We start from the raw sequence: 20,625 nt of genomic DNA, 5'->3' as shown, positions 1-20,625 counted from the left end.
GAAAGAGAAAGAGAAAGAAATATACTTTGAAGACTTTACCCAAAAAGTCTGGTCTCCTGGTACCCTTTGCTTCCCCTAGCAGAACACGTGTGACACCTGCCTCTTGTCAGTTTTTTCCAACATGCCGGAACACCGTAAAGGAAGATGCACAGCACGTGCATCCAGGACCAGGTCAGCATTTTCATTGCTGGCTGTCAGATGACTAACCTTTCATGAGAGCTACCAACAAAGGGAAAACTAAGTGCACCACACCCCACAACTCCCAAGTAATGTGCAGGTTTCCTGACATTGCCTAGTTAATGCAATCAGCCCAGACAGTCTGGTATAATAATTCTTACACAGACTGAAATCTGAGGACTACTGAGGGCAGAAACAATAGGGGAAGCAGCCGGTGCATCTGGCAAGACATCCTGACCACTGCTTTCCAAAGTAACCATAAATCTCTGGAGGCGGGCGGGGGGGGGGGGGGAGAATCCTAAGGTGACCCTGCTTGCCTGCTAGATTCACTTCATCCCATGTATAATACCAAGAGTCTGCAATCTTACTACGATGTTCAGTAGCTTGTTTACACTTGAGTGTATGAGATAAAAGAGGCCCTTTTCACTAGCCAAACAGTTACTAAACTCTACGTCTCGGTTACATGTGGCTCTATACACCCCTGATAGGTCCATTCTACTGCTGAAAGTCTCCCTGAGTCATGTTTCCAAGGGACAGAAGTCGCTCCATCCCTAACTAGATGTCTATCTTGCTGTCCGATTCATTGCAGTGTGAAAGAACCGGACACTGGACCCCACGGTAGAACAGAGGGACAAAACCATGAAACAGCAGAAGGGCATGCCTGATCCCTTCATTCCTTTTCTCTGACCTACATGGATATTATTGCTGGTGATGGAAAATGGCTTTACAGTAAAGCCTATGGGATAGCAGAGAAGGAGCCACTGGCCTTGTTCTTAAAATGTTGAGTAATTCCCATCTCCCTGTGCCTCAGGCTGTGGGAAGAGGAAGGGGCTGCCACTGAAAGCAGACCTCGGGTCACTCTGAGGCTGACCTCATCTTCCTGGGGCTCTCTAGCTTCCATGTGTGAGGTTGCTGCATTAGGTGAGCACTGGACCATGAGAAGGCTCATGGCAGGCCGACTAGGTTGGAGAAATCTTTGTTCCCGGTGTTCCATCATTCCGTTCCAAGCCCACGGATAGAATCTTGTTATCTGCTATGGATTAAATAACCACAGACTTATATGCTAGGGACACTGGCCCCAGCTGGTGACACTATCGGGGGGGGGGGCAGTAGGACGAGGTGGTGCTTAGGGAGAGGAATTGGGTGACTGAAGGCGTGACTTGGAAGTTCATACATAATCTCCTCACTCTCACTCACTTGCCTCATCTGCCCCTTTCTCTCTTCTACCACTCTGGCTCTTAGGGAGGGAGCAATTTTGTTCCACTATGACATTCTGCCAACAGAGCCAAGTGACTGGGAACTGAAACCTCTAAAGCTGTGACTCAAAATCAAAAGGAGAAGAAAAATCTTACCTCATTAATTGTTTAGCTCATGCACTTGTCAGAGTGGCTGAAAGTCTGACTAGCAACATCCATACTCTACAACTGCAGTGATGCAGTGGCGCAGTGGTGCAGTGGTGCAGTGGTGTAGTTATGCAGTAATGCGGCGATGCAGTGGTACAGTGATGCAGTGGTACAATGTTACAATAATGCAGTGGCACAGTTATACAGTGGTGTAGTGGTGCAGTGGTACAGTGATGCGGTAATGCAGTGGTGCAGTGGCACAGTGGTGCAGTAATGCAGTGGTGCAGTGGTACAGTGATGAAGGGATGCGGTAGTACAGTAGTATAGTAATGTGGTGGTACACTAATGCAGTGGTACAGTGATACAGTAATGCAATGGCACAGTTATGCAGTGGTGCAGTAATGCAGTGGTGCAGTGGTACGGTGATACAGAGGGAGCAGAGTCTGTCACCCAGCCTGAGTTAAGGTTGTGATTCCCAGACTTGCTGAGCCCTGACTTTGTTTCTTTTTCTGAAACATATTTCACAAAGAACAATCTTTTAAATAAATCATATGGAAGGGCAGGCCATGGGGACATGAAAGTCCATGTGGAATGTGTCCCCCTGCACTGGAGGGTTTCCCTGAACCACATATGATAGAGGTTGGTTCTGTAGATTGAGTCTATCTCTGTCTGCACCTGATGGCCATTCTTGGGTCCTGGGAGGCCAAAAGGAAACTAGTGAGCCTTAGAGACCAAGGAGCATTTTAGAATATGTAAACATTCAGGAGAAACTGAAGAAAGGGAGAAACTGAATCAAAGCCGCAAGCCCAATGCTTCATTTTATGTAAATACTGTTGACAAACACCAGTCATTTTAGTAATAACTAGGGCTATTTACTTGCCATGAGAGGAAATGTGCTATTTGCTATGATTACCCTGAAATTTGATGGAAACTTGGACAGAAAATCTTTTTTCCAGCATCTTCACTTGTCACTGTGAATGGTATAGGACAGGTGTCAGAAGGGACAGGATGGTGGACAGGATCTAAGAAGAGGCAAAGGCGAAGCCCAGTCTTCTATTTACTCTTTGTCACAACTGTGTGATGGAACTAGTTATTTTCTGTAAATAGTGAACAACTGACATCTTGGTCAGTTTAAATTATTTCGTCCAAATGTTTCCACATTGTGAGGAAGAGAAGCCTCTTTAGCAGTAACTGTAATGGACCATGAACCCTCCATGATGGCTCCTCTGATGATGCTCTCACTCCCACAACCTCAGGGTGTGACTGTATGTGGAGGCAGGGCTTCTGAATAGGTGAGGAAGTAAAAAGTGAGATTTGTGGGGTAAGCTTTAGCCAAGCACGGCTGGTAACCTGACAAGAGAGGACAGGGGCAGGCAACAGGGAAAAGCACAAGAGGCTTCAAGCTCACATGCGAGGCCTCAGAGGAATCAACTCTACAGACACTGTGACCCTAAGGCTGGGTCCTCAAGAACTGTGGGACGTAAGTAAGGACTTCATAGGAAGAAGCTGAAACAGCACAGTATTCAAAACCCACTGTGAGGCCTTAAGTAAAGGAACAATCCGAGAAAACACTTGGACCAAAGAGGACCCAACCTGCCGCAACACTCCTCTATAATAATCTCTCCGGAGTTTATTAGGAAAACACTGGTATAGCCTAAAGACAATGAACAAAGCAATTTCTGAAGGAGGAGATGCATTATTAATACATATACAATAGAAGAAATAAAGGGACGAGAATTAAAATCATGAAGGATGCTTGTCGATTATATTGATTAAAAAGTTTATTGATTGGCAAGACTATAAAAACCTTAAAAATAGTGTCATACATTTATTTATTTATTTATTTATTTATAGGTAAGGTCTCACGCAGCCCAGGCGAGCTTAAATTCACTACATAGCCAAGAATGGCCTTGAACTGCTAATCTTTCCCCTTGTAACCATGTGCCTTGGTGCCGCTTTGGGCAGTGCTAGGGGTGAAACTTAGGGCACTACGGTGCTCAGTAAGCACCCTACCAAGTGGGCGATGGCCCTGTTCACACACTCCTCAAGGGGGAAAAAATCACAAGCAAAAGCTTTTTGAAAAAGAAGTACAAATTTTAACAGCCACACAATTCGGAGTAACAAATTTAGCTTTAAAATAATTTCTATTCTCACAAAGTATCTGCTGCAGCAGGGCTTCGCAGCCACAGCACCTCAGGCGTTTGGCACCACATGACTCTTGATTAAGAAACACATCAGTGCACTGTGAGCTGTTGACAGTGTGCTCCACCAGAGGCCAGTAGCACCTCGGGGGTCATGGCATAACAAAATGTCTTCAGACCCTGACAACTGCCCCTTACAGTTGGGTGGAGGAGACATGAGACTCCCCTGATTAAAGACTAGGCCACTAAAGGAGGTTAAATCTAATCTTACTTTTAAAAACCTCATTAGACAGACTACCTTCACAAGTGGACACTAATAGACTGAAGTGAATTAAGAGAGAGATGTGATGTAGAGAAAGAATTTGTTTTTATGCTGCTAAAAGCCAATAGGAAAATAAATTCAATGTGAAACCATGAACACCTACACAATATGTGGGAACAGTCATCTAAGCAAGCATTTTCTGACACACACGGCTATGAGGAACTCTGCACACCCAATTTCTCTACTGTCCCTTTAGGGTAGTAGGACTCACCCCATGGGCTACTGCCCGACAGATGACGACATGTGGGCCCTATCTTTGGCACCAGGAACAGGCATCCAAACCAAATGGGACCCAAACAAGGCTGTTTCTGGTGACTGCCCACGAGGTATGGAAAGACAGGGTTCTCTCTCTTCCCACTAAGGACTGAAAAGCTAAAGCTGTCTGTAGACTTGTGCCCTTCGAGTGCGTAGGAGTCTGCAATGAAAAGGAAAAAGGCAAGAGGACAGAAGCCAATGAAAGGAGGGCAGGCAAAAATAAAAAAACAAAACAGGTGTGAGGACAGCATCCTAGCAGCTAAGTTTCTGGTTTCTACCACTTTGCCAACCCTGATGCCCGTCCTAGATGCAGGAACAAATGAACTCCCTGCCTTTCTGTGAGTTTAAGCAATGGTTCTCCTACTTGTAATTGAACCACTGTTAATCCATGAACCCTGCCCCGTTTTTTTATTGCCCTGGGCTATTATTATCTTGTCATTAGATGACTGGCATAAAACATAGTCCAGTTGCACAACTGAAGTTTGCCACCCAGTGGTAAGTGACTTCAGAGTTCCAACCTCACCTGGTCCTCAGGGCTCAGGGAGCTGTTTCACTCAAGGATGCTAGCTGAAGTCATGCATGGATTTCTGGAATTAGTCTCACTTAAGCATCTCTTGTACAACATGCCTTCTCTGAGATTTTAATGGATGCAATGCAAAGAAAGAAAAAAGGAGAGCCAAGTCTCTTGGAAAACACTGAATCAAATAGTAGTTACCAATAACTGCTGCACGTACCATATACTTTTCCTAACAGTGTTCTGAAAGAAGTACCGTTACAGAAAAGGCAGCATGTCCTCCATCTCCATATGTAGCCCAGACAGTCAGAACACAGGCCACACTTGCCTGAGTCAACAACCCATGATACAGTCACTAGTGCACTCCTTTTTTAAAGGGGGTAGAGGGTGGCTTTACTGCAGGACATCTCGGGGCTCAAATACAACATGTGTATACTGTGAAGTCTCCATATCCAATGTACAGTATTTTCAATTGTATCTGTCCAGACCATGATCCTATGACACTGGCTTCTCGTGGGATATTAGGAGACAATGAATCGAGGCTGTTTGCCTCCTTGGTTTCTCAATAAAGAGAACTGCTGAAGGTATTTGGGCAGAAATTAATGGAACATGGCAGAGGAAACTTTTTTCCAAAATCCATACTGAATTACCATCCCCTGGTGGAGAGACTGTCTCCAGGAAAGCCTCCCAAATCATCTGTACAACAGTTTCCAATTCTCATAACACAGCCAAAAGTCAGCTGAGTGCAGCTTCTTGGGTGCAAATGAGCAGAAGATAAAATGACAAAACAAAAACAGGATACGTGTGTTAGCATATCAGCAGTCAGCTAGCCCACCCCTAAAATCCTAGAAACCTGTGATGTCATTACCTGTTGCTGCCAGGTGTATGCCAGATGTGCGCCTGATAAAAGGGTCCCATACTCCAACCATCCCTTTCTCTCAGTCTCTCTTTCTCTTTCTCTCTCTCTCTGTCTCTCTGTCTCTCTCTCTCTCTCTCTCTCTCTCTCTCTCTCTCTCTCTCTCTCTCTCTCTCTCTCTCTCTCTCTCTCTCTGTGTGTGTGTGTGTGTGTGTCTCCCTGTCTCTCTCTCTCTCTCTCTCTCCTCTCCTCCCTTCCCTTCCCTCAGATAAACTTCCTTGTATCAGACCTGTTTGTGGAGTGCAATTCCTCACATATATGGTATAACAACATTTACTTGTGGTCTACATGAATCTGAGCCTCTCACATCCTACTTTGATTGTGTGACTGCGACTCGAGACCTGGACATAGACCTTTCACAGACTGCTTTCAAGGAGCCACCCCTGTTCTCCACCGGTACATACTCCAAGGGGTTGCAAGTCAGTGTGCCAGGTAGGTGTCCCCTTAAGATCAACAACAGTTCGTTTGCAGTGTCTGCTGGCTGTGGAGCCTGAAGCAGACAAATCTCTTGTCCAGCCCGTTGGGGTCATTCCCAGGTGCGGTGACGAGTAACAGAACTGTGGCAAAGGTTTGCTGTTTGTATCCCCTTAAGATCAACAACAGTTCGTTTGCAGTGTCTGCTGGCTGTGGAGCCTGAAGCAGGCAAATCTCTTGTCCAGCCCGTTGGGGTCATTCCCCGGTGCGGTGACGAGTAACAGAACTGTGGCAAAGGTTTGCTGTTTGTATCCTCACCAAAAGGCTGCTGTTTCCTGAGCTGGCCTGTTCACTTCCTTTTGCCCTGTATCTGCTTCAAAGAAGCCCACCCAGAAGTCAGCGCCAGAGGTAGACAGCAGCTCCCTGCAGAAAGTGGACTTCACAGTCATTGATGTTAGAAACTGCCAGAAGACATGTTCTCGGGTGCTTAGAAAGACCCATGACACCAGAGCTCCTCTCTACCCTTACTCTGTTTGTGCCACTTGCCCTAGTGGGGGACTCTTTCCTCCTGCACCTCTGCAGTTCTAGGCTGGCCCAGATGGCACAGCTTAGAACCGCTCAACATTTTCCAGACAAACGAATGAACGAATGAATCACTTGCTACTTAAACACAATTGCAGAGACTGTTGAAGAAAATTATGCAGGAATACTCAAGCCAATGATTTGTTTTTAAAATCCAGGAAACCTCCAAGCATTTTTTTTTTAAAAACAGCAGCTATTCCTTGGACAGAAATAGAAAGGGAGCCAGAAGCTCAGGGGTAAGATGGCCTATTCCAGATTCTTTCCTCCTGGAGAAATTCGATGGAAAACAGGATGAGACTGACCCAGGCTGCTGGGCTCTCTTCCCCTCACTCTGGGCTCCCAGCTTTGGGAATCAGAATTTCTACTGGAAAGCTCATTACTCTGCAAACTAATGCACACACCTCCTCTCCTGTTCTGCTTTTTTGGATATTTGCTTTTCACATTCCTTTTCCTCTACTGTAATGCCAGCGCTGCTCGCTTCCTCCCCGCAAGGCCTGTCCCTTGGTGACAGGCACACATTCCCCAGCAAGAGGCAGAGCCAAGGCCCCAATTCCCTATCTCAGAAGCCAGACTGACAGCCACAGGAAATGCTGCAGCCCTTCCATCAGCTCGAAGCCAAACACTCAAAGTTTCCAAACCTGCTGATCAAAAAACAATACATGAGACTCTGCCGTTCTCCGCTTCACTCAGCTACACAGAACTCGAGGGCCAGCCTAGAAATTCGTTTGACTTAGATTGGTGGGGAGGGCTATGTGGACCACAGTGCTGATTAGCCCCGCCCACCCCACACACAAACACAAACACACACAATAGTCTGCCGCAGCAGCAAAGGCAATCAGGCAGCACACAGGTACACTTCGGCTCTGGCCTCACCTCTTCCCCTTCTCCCTCAGGAGTTTGAGTTTCATTCTGCTCATAGGTGCAGGTTTATCCAGGGTCAGAGAGTGGTCTGGGTGTTAGCACAAAGCTCCAGGACTCTAAACAAGTTACACAATGTCTCACAGTCTGCCTCATCGGCAAACTGGACCGGCAATGGCAGTGCTGGTCAGAGATGCACACCCCAAGTATGTTACTCTGCACGCCCTGTGGACTTAGATTCGAAGGCCATTGGTGTACATCGGCACCTGCGCTTCTATCTCTGCTTCCTCTGTCCCCGGAAGCAGGCCACAGAAACCAAGAATCCTCTTCCCTCAGCAAGTCACAGGCACTAGGACTTGTTGCCAGCAAACTAACAGAGGCAATTCTGAAAGTCACTCTTCTCTCCTGTCTCTTTTCTTCCGAGCAATGGTTGCCTTCCTTTGCTTCTTGTAACTGGAATAATAATACCCTGACCAAAAGCAACCCAGGGAGGAAAAGGTTTAGTTCATCTTACACTTCAAAGCGGCAGGTCATTGTCATGGAAGGAGAAACAGAAGCCGACATGGAGAAACACAGCTCCCTGGCCTGCTCTTCATGACATGCTCAGCGTGCAGTCTTGTGCAGTCTACCCACTAATCACAAAATGCCCCACAGCCATGCACATGGGCCAATGTGATGGAGCCATTTCCTCAGCTTGACCTTTTCTCAGGTCTGTGCCAAGTTGGCAACAGCTAGCCACGAAAACCATCATTCCAGAGGGAGGCCTTCCTTAAACCCAAGAGGAAGGGAAGCTGAAGAGAATCTGGAGAGTTCTGCTGGGTCCTGCCCATTGCCAGCAAGGCAAACACTCATCCTCAGTCACATTTCACAAGCTCTCCATCCTCCTTCGAGCTTTCCTTTGGTCCTTGGGTCTAGATTTTTGAACATGCCTATGGCACAGACAAGTTTGATTAAACAAGTGTCATATTTTTTCTCTCTTTGTTACTTCTTTGTTTTTATATGCATGCCAGCTGTGGTCAATCAGAGGTGAGAAAAGGCACCCCTCTCATGAGACAGCTATAAAGATGAAATATTTATAAAGCAATGGAGTAGCTTTTATTTTTATTTTTTTAATTTGCCAGTCTCGGGGAACCTGAATGACTTGTAACCTGGACACATATAGTGTCATCTTATGGAGTCACAGAGTCACCACTGCCCAGGAGCTCTTCTCCTCTAAAAAAGAATCACAACAGACGCAGACATGACAGGGTTGCAAACCACAAGAGGAAAGGATGATGTCACCCTAAGTCCAGGAAGGTTTGTAAGATTTGGAGAGAATTTCTTCAGAGTTTTAGGAGATGCAGAATGTTCTAGGAGAAGAGCTGTACTGAGGTAAATGGGAGGGTGGATATTATGGGTAAGATACTGTGAGGACTACCCCTTTCCTTGCAGAGAATTGCCTGAACAGCTGCATGATAGACCATGGGACCCATTGTCTCTGCTGGTTCAGAACCAAGTGCCTCAGGACGACTCTCTGTGAGAGACGTGACCTGGACACAACATCTTAGAGCCTTCCTCCCTGGGAAATGCATAGAGTCAGATGCAACTGAATACCTGGAGGAGCAACAAGTACACAGAGGCAACCTGCCACACAACTGTTGCACAACTTCCGCAATTATGTTCTTCCGGCTTCCCATAATGCCATCTGCTTTCTTGTGTCAGACCATCCCAACAAGAAGACAGAGGGTAAACATAGCCTATTTGTGCCTGCTTAGTTCTGATGCCCAGAAACTGTGGATACTGCAGGGACTAAAAGTGTCGTGAGTACTCAGCTCTGTCTAGAAGCCATCGAAAACTCTTTCAGAAAAGACCAGAAAGAAAACACAAATCTCCCTGATGCTCAGAACTTGGAAGTTCTCCACTCACGGGTGGTCCTACTGTAGACTGAAAATATTTTAACTACATTTTTTAAAGAAAAAAAATAGAATACAGCAGCTATTTATATGACACATATACTATGCGAAGACTTGTACGTACCTAGAGGTGATTTAACCTAAGTGTGTGTGTGTGTGTGTGTGTGTGTGTGTGTGTGTGTGTGTATAGGCTATATACAATGTCATCCGTTTTTATATAAGAGACTTCAGCATGGGTGCCAGTGAGAGCCCCTGAGACCAATTTTCTGAGGGACAACTGTATTTTATCCACGTGGTTATGAGGCACAACCCCACACCCACCAGAACAAACAGATCCTGTGGATGTCCCCTCTTCTCTCACTATGGGAAGCTCTCACACAAATCTGTGGCTTACAGTTTTGAATCTGCACTCCCTTACCGGAGCCACACTGGTGTAATTTGCCATGAGATAAACCCTGTGAGGGCCTGTGTTACTGCTATACACATGGAGGCATCCTTTGGGGGAGTTTTTACACAAATAGCCCAGTAACAGTGGATTGTGACTGCCATGTTTAAGGCAAACAAAATATGGTTCTTCTAGACTTATGGGAGAGGGAGATGTGGGAATTGATGGAAACCCAGGATTCAGCTTTCGAATGTGTATGAATAGGATTGTCCCTTCCTAGACAGAATCTAGACTCTCAGACAGTATGGTAACCAGCGTCAATGGGTGCAGGGACTTCCTGGGAGACCCAGTGGGAAAGCCCAAGCAGTTAGTACAAGACTGGCCCCTCTTAGTTTCCTGTTCTTTGTTCTGGTAGAGATTGCATGTAAAGGCATGGCCATTTCCTCCTCAGTCAGGAGAAAAGCAGAAGGCGGCCAGTAACAGGCACAGACTACACTCAACCTGCCCTCCCCTTCCTCCTTCTCTTCTGCATCCTCCTCCTTCTCCTCCATTTCTTCTTCTTTCTGTTTCTAAACGACAGAACTATATGTCCTCATGGGTCATTAATCTAAATAGGAAATGAAACTGGTTGATTTCTTCTGAGACCTCTCTTCTTGGCGTACAGATATTTCTATTGTTCCTCTATCTTCATAAGGCATTTTAATTGATCTGTTCAACAACTTCACACATGTATACAGTGCGTTCAGTTTACTCTCACACCCTCCCCCACACACCCTCTCTTGTCTCCTGTCCGCCATTGTCATCCCCTCTTTCTCCCTGCAGGTCCCTTTCCTATGTTCATGCTGTTCTGTTTTAGTCTTTGAGTCACTGATTTTAACTAGGACCATCTGTGTGTATCTAGTAATGTCTGACAGGCTTACTGTTGGGTACCCAACTGAAGACAATAAATGTCATCGTCCCCTAAGAATCGATCACTAGCCAGCAGTTCAGTGGAGACGGGTAGAGCCCCCAGAGTCTCCTCCTAGATCCAGGACTGACAGGTCCAGTCTTATAGGGGCCCCAGTGCACAGCCTGCCTGTCCTCTGAGTTTTACCACCTTCCAGAAAATGGATGCTTTCACATTGTTTTTTTACTCAAATGCAAAATGAAAAAATAAATAAATAAAACTCATAGCATCTATCACACAGGTTCTTCAGGATGAATACTGACGAACACTAAGATGACAGTGACGGAAGCCACACTATATAACTGTTAGCAGCGCACACATATTGCACACTTTGTCCACACAACAGCCAGGACATAAGTGCTGTTCTCAACCTCACTCTAAGAATGAGGAAATGGATTCCCTGAGAATTGCAGTGAGCAGGGCGTGCCAGTCAAAAGCTCATGCTAAACCACCACACTAAACTTCCTCTAACCTTCACACACCACAGTGAAGGCAGCCCTGGCCCAAAGCAAGGACGGCCACCACCCTGAGCCCCACAATGGTGCAGCAAGCCAGCCATCAACCTGTCTCTCAGGAGAGAGGCCAGGAGGTCTGGCACATTTTTATGACATGTCTGGCACATTTTTATGACGTACCAGTCCTCATTCTAATGCAATAGGCATTGCAACCTCTGAACCACGCTTTCTCTTTTCTTTTCTTTTTCCTTTTCTTTTTCTTTTTTTCCTTTCGACATTTTGGACATTTGAAATCAGTTCTGGTGTGGGATTTTGATGCTTAACAACGACTCAATTCTCAATGCTGTGATAGAATTTGCAACTTACTACCATCTCAGAGAGACAGTTCTGTAGGAAAGATGTCCCCAAACACCCCCACAGTTCAGATCAGTTGCAACTGTGATAAAAAAAACAAGGATCATTTCACAACCCCTTCCATAGCACCCCTCTTCACTCAATAAGGGGATGAACTTTTTTTTTATCTGAGTCGAATCTGCTTCCTCACCTGGAGAAAGAACAGAGAGATTCTTTTATAAGCAGATAACATGGTTTTATTCCCACTACTAAGAAATAATCTTAATTGACATCTAGCTCTTGGGAGCACAGCCACAGAACAAGTACTCAAAACCGAAATACCCATAATAAGCATTTAATGAGTTTATTATGGAAAAGAACCTAAACAGCAAATCAATTCAGTGGGGCACAAGAGAGTTCACTGGGAAGTTGCGCTATTTAAAATGGAAGTTTATAAAAAACTGACTGAAATCGGAGGGGGAAAAGACACAGTTGACATTTCAAACAACTACTTAAAATTTTTTCCAAGCAAAAATTAATTCAACCATACATACAGAGCACACAAGTCTCTGGGCAAAGCAGACCCAAGTGACATTTTTAGGAGGAAAAAAAAAAAATCCAGCATCTGCCTGTGGGTATTTACCAGTTCTATTCGAAGGAGATAAAGCAGCCATCTATTAAAAATGGGATCAAATTAGGCTGCATAAATTTCAAAGGGATTTCAGCCAACACCCAGCTCAGCCAACCAGCAGGACCTATGTGATGAACTGCCTGCCGAACGGGCAGAATAGTTGCCTGCTGCACTTGTATGTGTAAGCACCGCCCTGACTTCACCGCTATTCACAACGCTAGTGGCTGCAATTTCTTTCCTAGGGAAATTGTATTAACACACTTAACATTTAAAGACAGGAAATCTGTGTGAAAAATGTACGGTAAAACCCTAAGATGAGATAAGCAAGCATTTTAGAATGACATTAAAAAAAAAATCAATGACTGGGCTGGAAAGATGGCTCAGTAATTAAGAGTGCTTACTGATCTTACGGAGGACGCTGCTAGTTGAATTCGCAGCACCCACATGAGGTAGCTCACCATCTATAATTTCAGCTCTACGGGGTCTAATGCCTCTGTCTCCCTCGGGCACTGGCATGTGGATATACTACACAAGCAGATACACAAACATACATATAATAAAATAAATACTTGAAAAGTCAAAGTAATCAGTGACATCAGACAATAGTCACAACATATTTTCATTCATAATTTGCATCTACTAGTGTTTACATAATCATTCAGTGCAAATGTGCCACAATGACAAGAGCTTAGAATGTTCATATATTACTGGTTTTAAAAAATGGAATAAAAATTTTTACTTTCTAATAATATTAATGTTTATTCTCTGACCTAGAAATTCTACTTCTATGGATTTACCTAAACACAGTGAGACATATGTTTACACAGCACATGTATATCAATGACCTAACCATCCTTACCCATAAATGCCAATAACTAGACACATCTCAAATGCTCACCAAGTAATGGATGGATCAACAAATTACAGAGTGGCAGACACACAATGGACAATGACTCAGCAACTCCAAAATAATGAATTATTGATGAATATGGTGTTAAAAGTAACTTCTGCCCAGTATAGAGTCATGCTGACTCTGTAATAAATTGTTGGGCTCAAAAAATATTACCCCAGGGCTTAGCGGTTAAGAGCACTGACTGCTCTTCCAGAGGATCTGGGTTCAATTCCCTGAACCCACATGGCAATCTGACAGCCTGACACAGACGTACATTCAGGCAAAACATCAATTCACATAAAATAAATAAATGTAAAGATATCACCCCAGCTTCAATATTTAGTTATGCTTATTAGTAGCAACAAAGGGAGCAAGCCAGGCTGAGCGGCCAAGATCTTCTGACTTCACCTATCTTCCTGTCCTGGAAATTAGACATTTTTTTTTCTGTTTTGTTTCTTTGTTTGTTTGTTTCCTTGGAGGCTGCTTATATGTACCAGAACTGCAGTCCTCCCAAATTGTCCTTACATCCATAAATGTCATTCTCTCCCTTTTATATCTTTGAACGTCGCTCACCCTAGAGAATGGAGTCCTACCCAGAAAGAAGCAATGTCTTTCAGAAAGGCTGAGAAGAAACCAAGTGGCCAGCTCACCTCACTGCTCTACCTCTCAGTCTACTGCCAACAGGGTGGATTCTCTGGTCCAGTTAAATGTCTACCCACTCTTCACCAGGCCTGAGCATAAAGGTGCTTCTCTTGTCGTCTTTGGGACATTTTGATGGCTCCTGTACCATGAACATTTTTAGTTAAACAAATAAGCTGTTAAGCCATCTTTTATTCTATAATTTGTACTGCCTGAGAAACTTATCATTGGTAAAGCAAGGCAACACACCTTCCCGAACCACAGTATTGTCTAACTCCATCTTCAGCACAGATGACACAGTTGGAGGTTTCAACAAAGACCATATTTCTATAAGCCTCACATATTTCCTACCAGGTCTCTTTGAGGAAAGTTTGTTAATCAACAACAGAAGCCAGACATACATATTGTATAATTCTATTTAGAGAATACTCTGGGAAAAAAATCAAAATTACATTGCTATAAAGCATATTCATGATTACAAAAGCAACCACTTTGCGTGGAGAACAAGGGACCTCCCCTCCCCAAAATTTATTTTTTTAATTAATTTATTTTTATTTTATGTGCATTGGTGTTTTACCTGCATGTATGTCTGTTTAAAAATGTAGGATCACCTAGAACTGGAGCTCAGAGAGTTATGAGCTGCTGTATAGGTGCCGGGAATTGAACCTGGGTCTTCTGGAAGAGCAGTTAGTGCTCCCAACCACAGAGCCATCTCTCCAGCCCCTGAAAAGGGAATTTTAGAGACTGATAAAAAGCCAGTGTCTTGGCTCTGATGATGGTCATGTAACTATATGTATTTGTTGGTACTCAATGAAAACTGAGCCCCTTTACTATTCTTCGATAAAGCCATCCAAAAATGAATAATGAGATGAATCATAATATGTAATTTATAAACAGCCACCTCCTTCCAGGTGTCCTTTCAGGTAGTAGGGATATAACACAAGAAAAGTGTGTGACATTTTTTACCAAATGGAGCAGTTATGCTTTTGGGGGGCCTCACACTAACCCATAACACATGAGTAAGTCTGTGGGCCCACCAGTTGTTAAGATCACACAGACCCAATAAGTGCTAAGCCAAGCTTAACTAATGTAGATCTCACATGTAAGACCTCAACATTTTCTAGACTGTCTAAGCAATCATGTATAACATATATATATGTATATATATGTGTGTATACATACATACATGTATTTATGTGTGTATATGTGTGTGTGTATATACATATATATCTATATATATACATATATATATATATATATATATATATATATATAATCCTATACTATCTACTTGATTTTCTCCCTCACTTCCTTGTGTCCCTTCTTCTCTCCTACTCAAGTGTCACACTGTCCACTTAACACAGCTACTTAGCATCTCAAATATTACTAATTTTTATAATAAAGACATATTATCAAATATACTATCAAATAGTATCTTTATTATCAGTTTCTCCTTCAGAGCTTCTCACATTAAAAATGGGGGTTGTGATCAAGCTTGACACCAGCCTTTCTGTTTCTCCTTCTCTAGGGACACCGGAGGATTGTACTTCTAGCCTCTGGTTGGCTGGAACATCAGTGAATATACAACTAACTGTGATCAAAGACATGTGAGTAAAAGTACCATGGGCTCTGGAAGGTGCCCGGTGTTTTTGCTTCCTTGGCACAGGGAGCACACCAGAACCTATGTGGAAATGCTGTCAGCCTACACCATGGTGTAGGAGGTCACACAGACCTGCGGTGGATTTTGTAGAGCCTAAAATCCTGTTGTGTTGGCATACAGCTTTGAGAATACTGTTAGCATAGCTGATTTAGCCTTTTAGCACACTCTGGGGACCTCTGGTTCTCATGTCAGTATAAGGAAGTCCCTTTTCACACTCTTCCCTTCCCTTCCACATGACCCCACCACAATCCAGCTACACTCCCACCACCGACTTTAGCAGGCCAAAGCAACAACTCACTCTCATGTGGACTCTCAAAACACTCCTCCCACCTACCCTCCATAGAGACACACAACAGAAACTCCAGGGACTTCCAAATAGCACCCCAGCTAAAATACGCCCACTGCTCTGGGCCTTAAATACAAACAAAGGCCCCCACAGTCCAAGCAGGGCCCCTGTCCAGGCCGCTCTGCCCCTCCTCACCATCACCCACCCTGCTGTAGAGACCTCTACTCAGGCTAAGCAAGTACATGGAACTTATTCTCTTCTCTTATGCTTTTTGCCCTCAACTACTTTTAGAAAGTTTATATCCAGACTTTAATGAAAAAGAAGCAGAAACACCTTAGCTCTCTTGTCTTTTCTCCCTTTGTGTTTTTTTATATTCCTTAGCATACAAGAGGAGAATTGACCTTTGAAAGAAATCTCCTGAAGGCCATGCTCTTCCCTTACAGCCAGAAGATGAAAGCCTTTGTCATGCACTAAATACCAGAATTCCTAGCAATGTGGCAGAGGCAGGCAGATCTCAGCCTGGTCTAGACTGAGTTCCAAGACAGCCAGGGCTACCCAGATAAACCCTGTCTCAAAAAACCGTAAAGAAATAAAAACATCTAACCACACCCATAGTGAAAACAGCAACAGAAGACACACCTCCAGGTCCTGGGAATTCCAAATTCCAGAAATGACTTAGAAATGACTAAGAATTTTTTTTAAAAAAATCAAGGAGCAGTTTTCCATGGAAAATCACACTATACAAAGGAGACAGCTGACCACAAGGAAACAGCTACCCAACTCTGTCCTGGGGAAAGCAGTATCTCCTTTAATTCCGTTCCAACTAAAACCATGCCCTGGACCAGTACACCGTGATACAAGGTGTTGCTGTTCCACAGAAGAACAGGCAACATCCATACAAGCCCACCTCACGTCCATCCATCACAGGAAAGCAAAACGTCCAACTCCCTTTCTCTTTAGAACTGGAATGGGAAAGCATTTTCAACTATCTCTTTATTAACACAAGATAGAACTTCAGAGATAAGGACATCTCACACGGTGGCATCTCTAATATACAGTCTGTCAAATATAACATTAAATATAAGGTTGAATGGGTTCTTGGCTCACATAACAAGCTAGAATGTTGACATACTTGTTCTGAAATCACGACTCTCCTAAACAGCTTTAATTCAGACACAATTTTTCCCTCAACCTAAACATTAATTAATCCAACTAGATAACAAGACTTACTTTCTTCCTTTTTTTAAAAACCTCTAACTACCTTGGGAAAAAAATAACTCATACATTCTATACAACACAATTTAGCTCTGGTTTGATATTTTTCACAATAATTATCTTTGATAATTAAGAGGACCCAATCCAAGTCACACCGAATTTCTTCTTGTCATTTCACTGGCTCAAATTATCTTATGATCTGACAGGTTTAGTTGGAGGAAGAGAGCAGACACACACACACACACACACACACACACACACACACACACACACACACACACACACACCAGAGGGCATCTGTGTTCACACTCTGCCCCTGCAGCCCCTGGCAGCTCAGGACATTCATTTGCTTTCCTGGCACCTTTGATGGAAAAATGACCTACAAAAGGCAGGTCAGAAGCGACCCCTACTGAAGCTCAGGAGGTTTTTATGAGTTCTGTATGTCAAGGCACTTGGGACATACTGAAGATTATCTGTAGATGTTGTTCAGACATCTTTATATTTGACAGGAGTGGCCAACCTAATCAAAAAGGTAAGGCTTGGGGGTGCATACAATTTTTAGGGTTTTTTTTTCTATCAACAATAGCTCTTTGCCATCTCAGGTTTACTCTGAGGTTACATAGACCAGGAAAGCAATCAAATTGTTCTGTCTGCTCCAAACAGGAGTCACAGAAGTCACTTCTAACGGCAGGCCACGTTTCCACTTTATGTCCAATTTTTTAAGATGATCAAAGCCTGGCAAACTTAGCAGACTGAAGAATTTTTTCAAAGGGATGTTGGCAGTGAAAGGAGTTGGTGAGCCGTGGTCAATGCTGCTTGCTACAGGGGACTCCATTCAAGTGTGGCTGAAGTCAGAGCAAAGCAAGAAGCTGCAGATTTTCCCCAGGGGCAGCTGGTACCCAAGCTCCCTCTGGTCAGTGCTGGCCAACCCCAAAGCAGCTGCTGGCAAGAAAGGGCCACCAGCAGCCTGCTCTGCAGTGTGCCTCCCAGTGAAGCTCTCTTCAGGAGTGAGGATGGAGGAAGGACAGACCGACTCCCTCAGACGTGCCAAGAGGGCCAGCCTCTATCTCAGAAATGCCGAAAGGTCAAACCCAGGGGCAAATGCAGCTTCTGAGATGATGCAGCAGGCTGAATAATGCACTAACCAATAGCTTCGCCATGGCAGACAGTCTGAGGAGCCCTCTTTCTCTCAGGAGGAGTTCTCTGCACTCAGCTCACTCCTTGTCTCTCCCCAGGCAGAGACACAGTCAGGTATCACCACAAGGGCTGTCACGCATCGATCTTAAGTGCCATAATATGAAGACGTGAAATGACTAGTTGTCATTATAAGACCTACAAATATCACAACCACTGCATTGGTAAGAACGTATCTGGCAGCTGAGTCACCGAGCTTAGACTACACTTCAGAGGGGGATCCAAAGGTCAACAACCCACAAGCTGCCAAAGGATAAGACATTCAGAGGATGCTTTTCTTTCTACCCTTAGTGTCCCTATGCTATTCTTCCATGCTGTTTGTCGAGGGTTTTTCTCTACTCAGAGGAAAATTATGTTGTATATCACAAAACCAAACACTATTAGTCAGCATCATCTGAAAAAGAGTATAATAAAGAAACCCCAGAGAACAGAAACTGCGCGTAACATGAGAACCCCAAGTGCCAGCAAGCATCGAAAGCAACAGGGACTCCTGTCTACTCCTAGTAAGAGGGAAACTGGCACAACAGTTCTGCTGGAAATTGCTGGCACTGCCTAGTGGAACCAAAGTGTGGATGGTTTTCATGGTCTCTGGACAGAGCCCCATCCCTTGTGTACACATAAGAGAGACACTGTACGGCCTGGGCTCTAAGGTAGTGGTTCTCAACCTGTGGATTGTGACCACTTTGACAGCCCTCTATCTCCAAAAATATTTACACCACAATTCATAACAGTAGCAAAATTACAGCTTATAGTACAAGAAAAATGTTTTTATGGTTGGGGGAGGTCGCCACAGCATGAGGAACTGTACTAAAGGGCTACACGTCAGGAAGGCTGACAAGAACCACTGCTCTAGGTGGCAGACCAAGGAGTACCCATCTCCAGCAGCAAGAGACTATACAAGACGCAACTGTAGGAGAAATGAAGCATTCTCTGGTCATACACACGGTGTACGCTTTAAAGAGTGAAAACAAACCCTTGGTATAGTCACACGAGTGACATCAAAAACAGGATGATGCTCTTAAACCACTGGAAGTTTCAGGAGGAAAAAAATGTATTTTTATGAAGTTAAAAAGTATATTATTTATATTTATGTAACATTAAAGAAAATAAAGAAGTCACTGAGAGTATTCTGAATTAATTTTTACTAGAATGAGGAATAAAAATGAGATCTGTGCTTCACTGACTGGTGATAATCTATTTATTAGGCTGAGTGGCTAGAATCTGCCTATGTGTTTCTTTATTCTACTGGGTACCCACTGAAAATTCAAATTCCATCATCATTTATTATCAGCTGTGGCTTTTGGTTTTCATTTGCCAGAAAAGTTTACTTATATAAAACACAGCAGAGAACAAGGCCTCCCTACACTAATAAATACGAAAACCCATGAAATTTCCTTGAACATACTTAAATTAGCAGTAGCATTGTCTTAAGGGCACTCTGAACCATGCAGAGGACTCCGTAATGGGCTAAAGCGTCACTCCCTTCCTAAAGGGGTGAGGTGCACGGTTCCTAGGGATGTACAGCTGCACAGCACTGGATAGCTGCCGTCTCTCCAGGCACATCTCCCTGTTTCTGTCCCTGAGGTGCCCTTACGGTCTACATTCAGTCCTAACTGCCTTGAGGAGTTACTTGGAGCACCCAGTCCTTGGCTTGCTTTGAAGTCACTGGGTAGCTCTAGGGAGGTGACAGTGATGGGGACTAAGGTGTAGTAGGCCCAGAAATGTCTTCTCTCCAAGCCCCTGTTACTAAAACTAATGAAAATAATTATCAAAGATAAAATGCTGCAATGACTTAAGTTGCCACAAACATGAGCGGGGATCATCGCTCAGTCATCATCCTCATGACCTTTATAAAGGGCGTGTAAAGAACAGTGGCTGTGGGACTTTCCGTTTAAAAAGAAAAGGGAAAAGGCAAGGGGCTGCCTCCCAAGTTCTGAGTTATTACAAGGACGCTGTTCCTAATACCACATTGTAAAAATTATAATAAAGTTATACAATGAATGGAAATGAAAAAATGAGGGGATGAGCTCTGGGGTGAGAAGGCCTCGGTATGCACAGGTAACTGTGTAAGTCCCTTAGGCTTAGTTTCCCCATCTGTACAATGGAAGCAAAACTGACACCTCATAAGGTTGTTCAAAGAACAACTGAACCCAAGTATTTCAAATGCATCCTTGAGGTACAATAGCAACTCAATGCATGATTGCTTTTACTTTCTGAGATTACAAAGCCTAGCGGGCCTCAAGCAGAATGTTCCAGAGATACATTTTTGTATTTACCCATCACCTACACATCTAGTCTTGAGTGTCCTCCCAATTGAGTAATTAGCCCTCGGTATGCCTTCAAATTGTGCTAAGAAGCATCTTGCTTCTCCTCAGAGCCGAGAGAGACATATGCAAGCATCTTTCAAAGTAGTAAGAACACAAATATTCAGCAGAAAACTGTCCCTCTCCCTTCTGCTCATCAGATCAACTGGTTTGCACATTTAATCAAAAATTTCCACTGTAATTCCAGATATACCCCTCACTCATTAGGGCATCTGGCACGTGGCCCTCCCCCTACCCCCGCCCCGCCCCCA

At 44.0% G+C, this 20,625-nt stretch overlaps 1 protein-coding gene across 5 annotated transcripts in view; it reads right to left on the bottom strand.

Moving 5' to 3' along the window:
* Elmo1 (engulfment and cell motility 1) overlaps positions 1–20,625 on the bottom strand; it is a 510,606-nt gene that overhangs the window by 414,414 nt on the left and 75,567 nt on the right. The gene's annotated exons all lie outside the window — the stretch shown is intronic.

This window comes from Acomys russatus, chromosome 3 (assembly GCF_903995435.1).
Source record: "Acomys russatus chromosome 3, mAcoRus1.1, whole genome shotgun sequence".
NCBI lineage: Eukaryota > Metazoa > Chordata > Mammalia > Rodentia > Muridae > Acomys > Acomys russatus.
The sequence above is the reverse complement of the archived record's forward strand: the minus strand, read 5'-3'. Positions and strand labels throughout refer to the sequence as shown.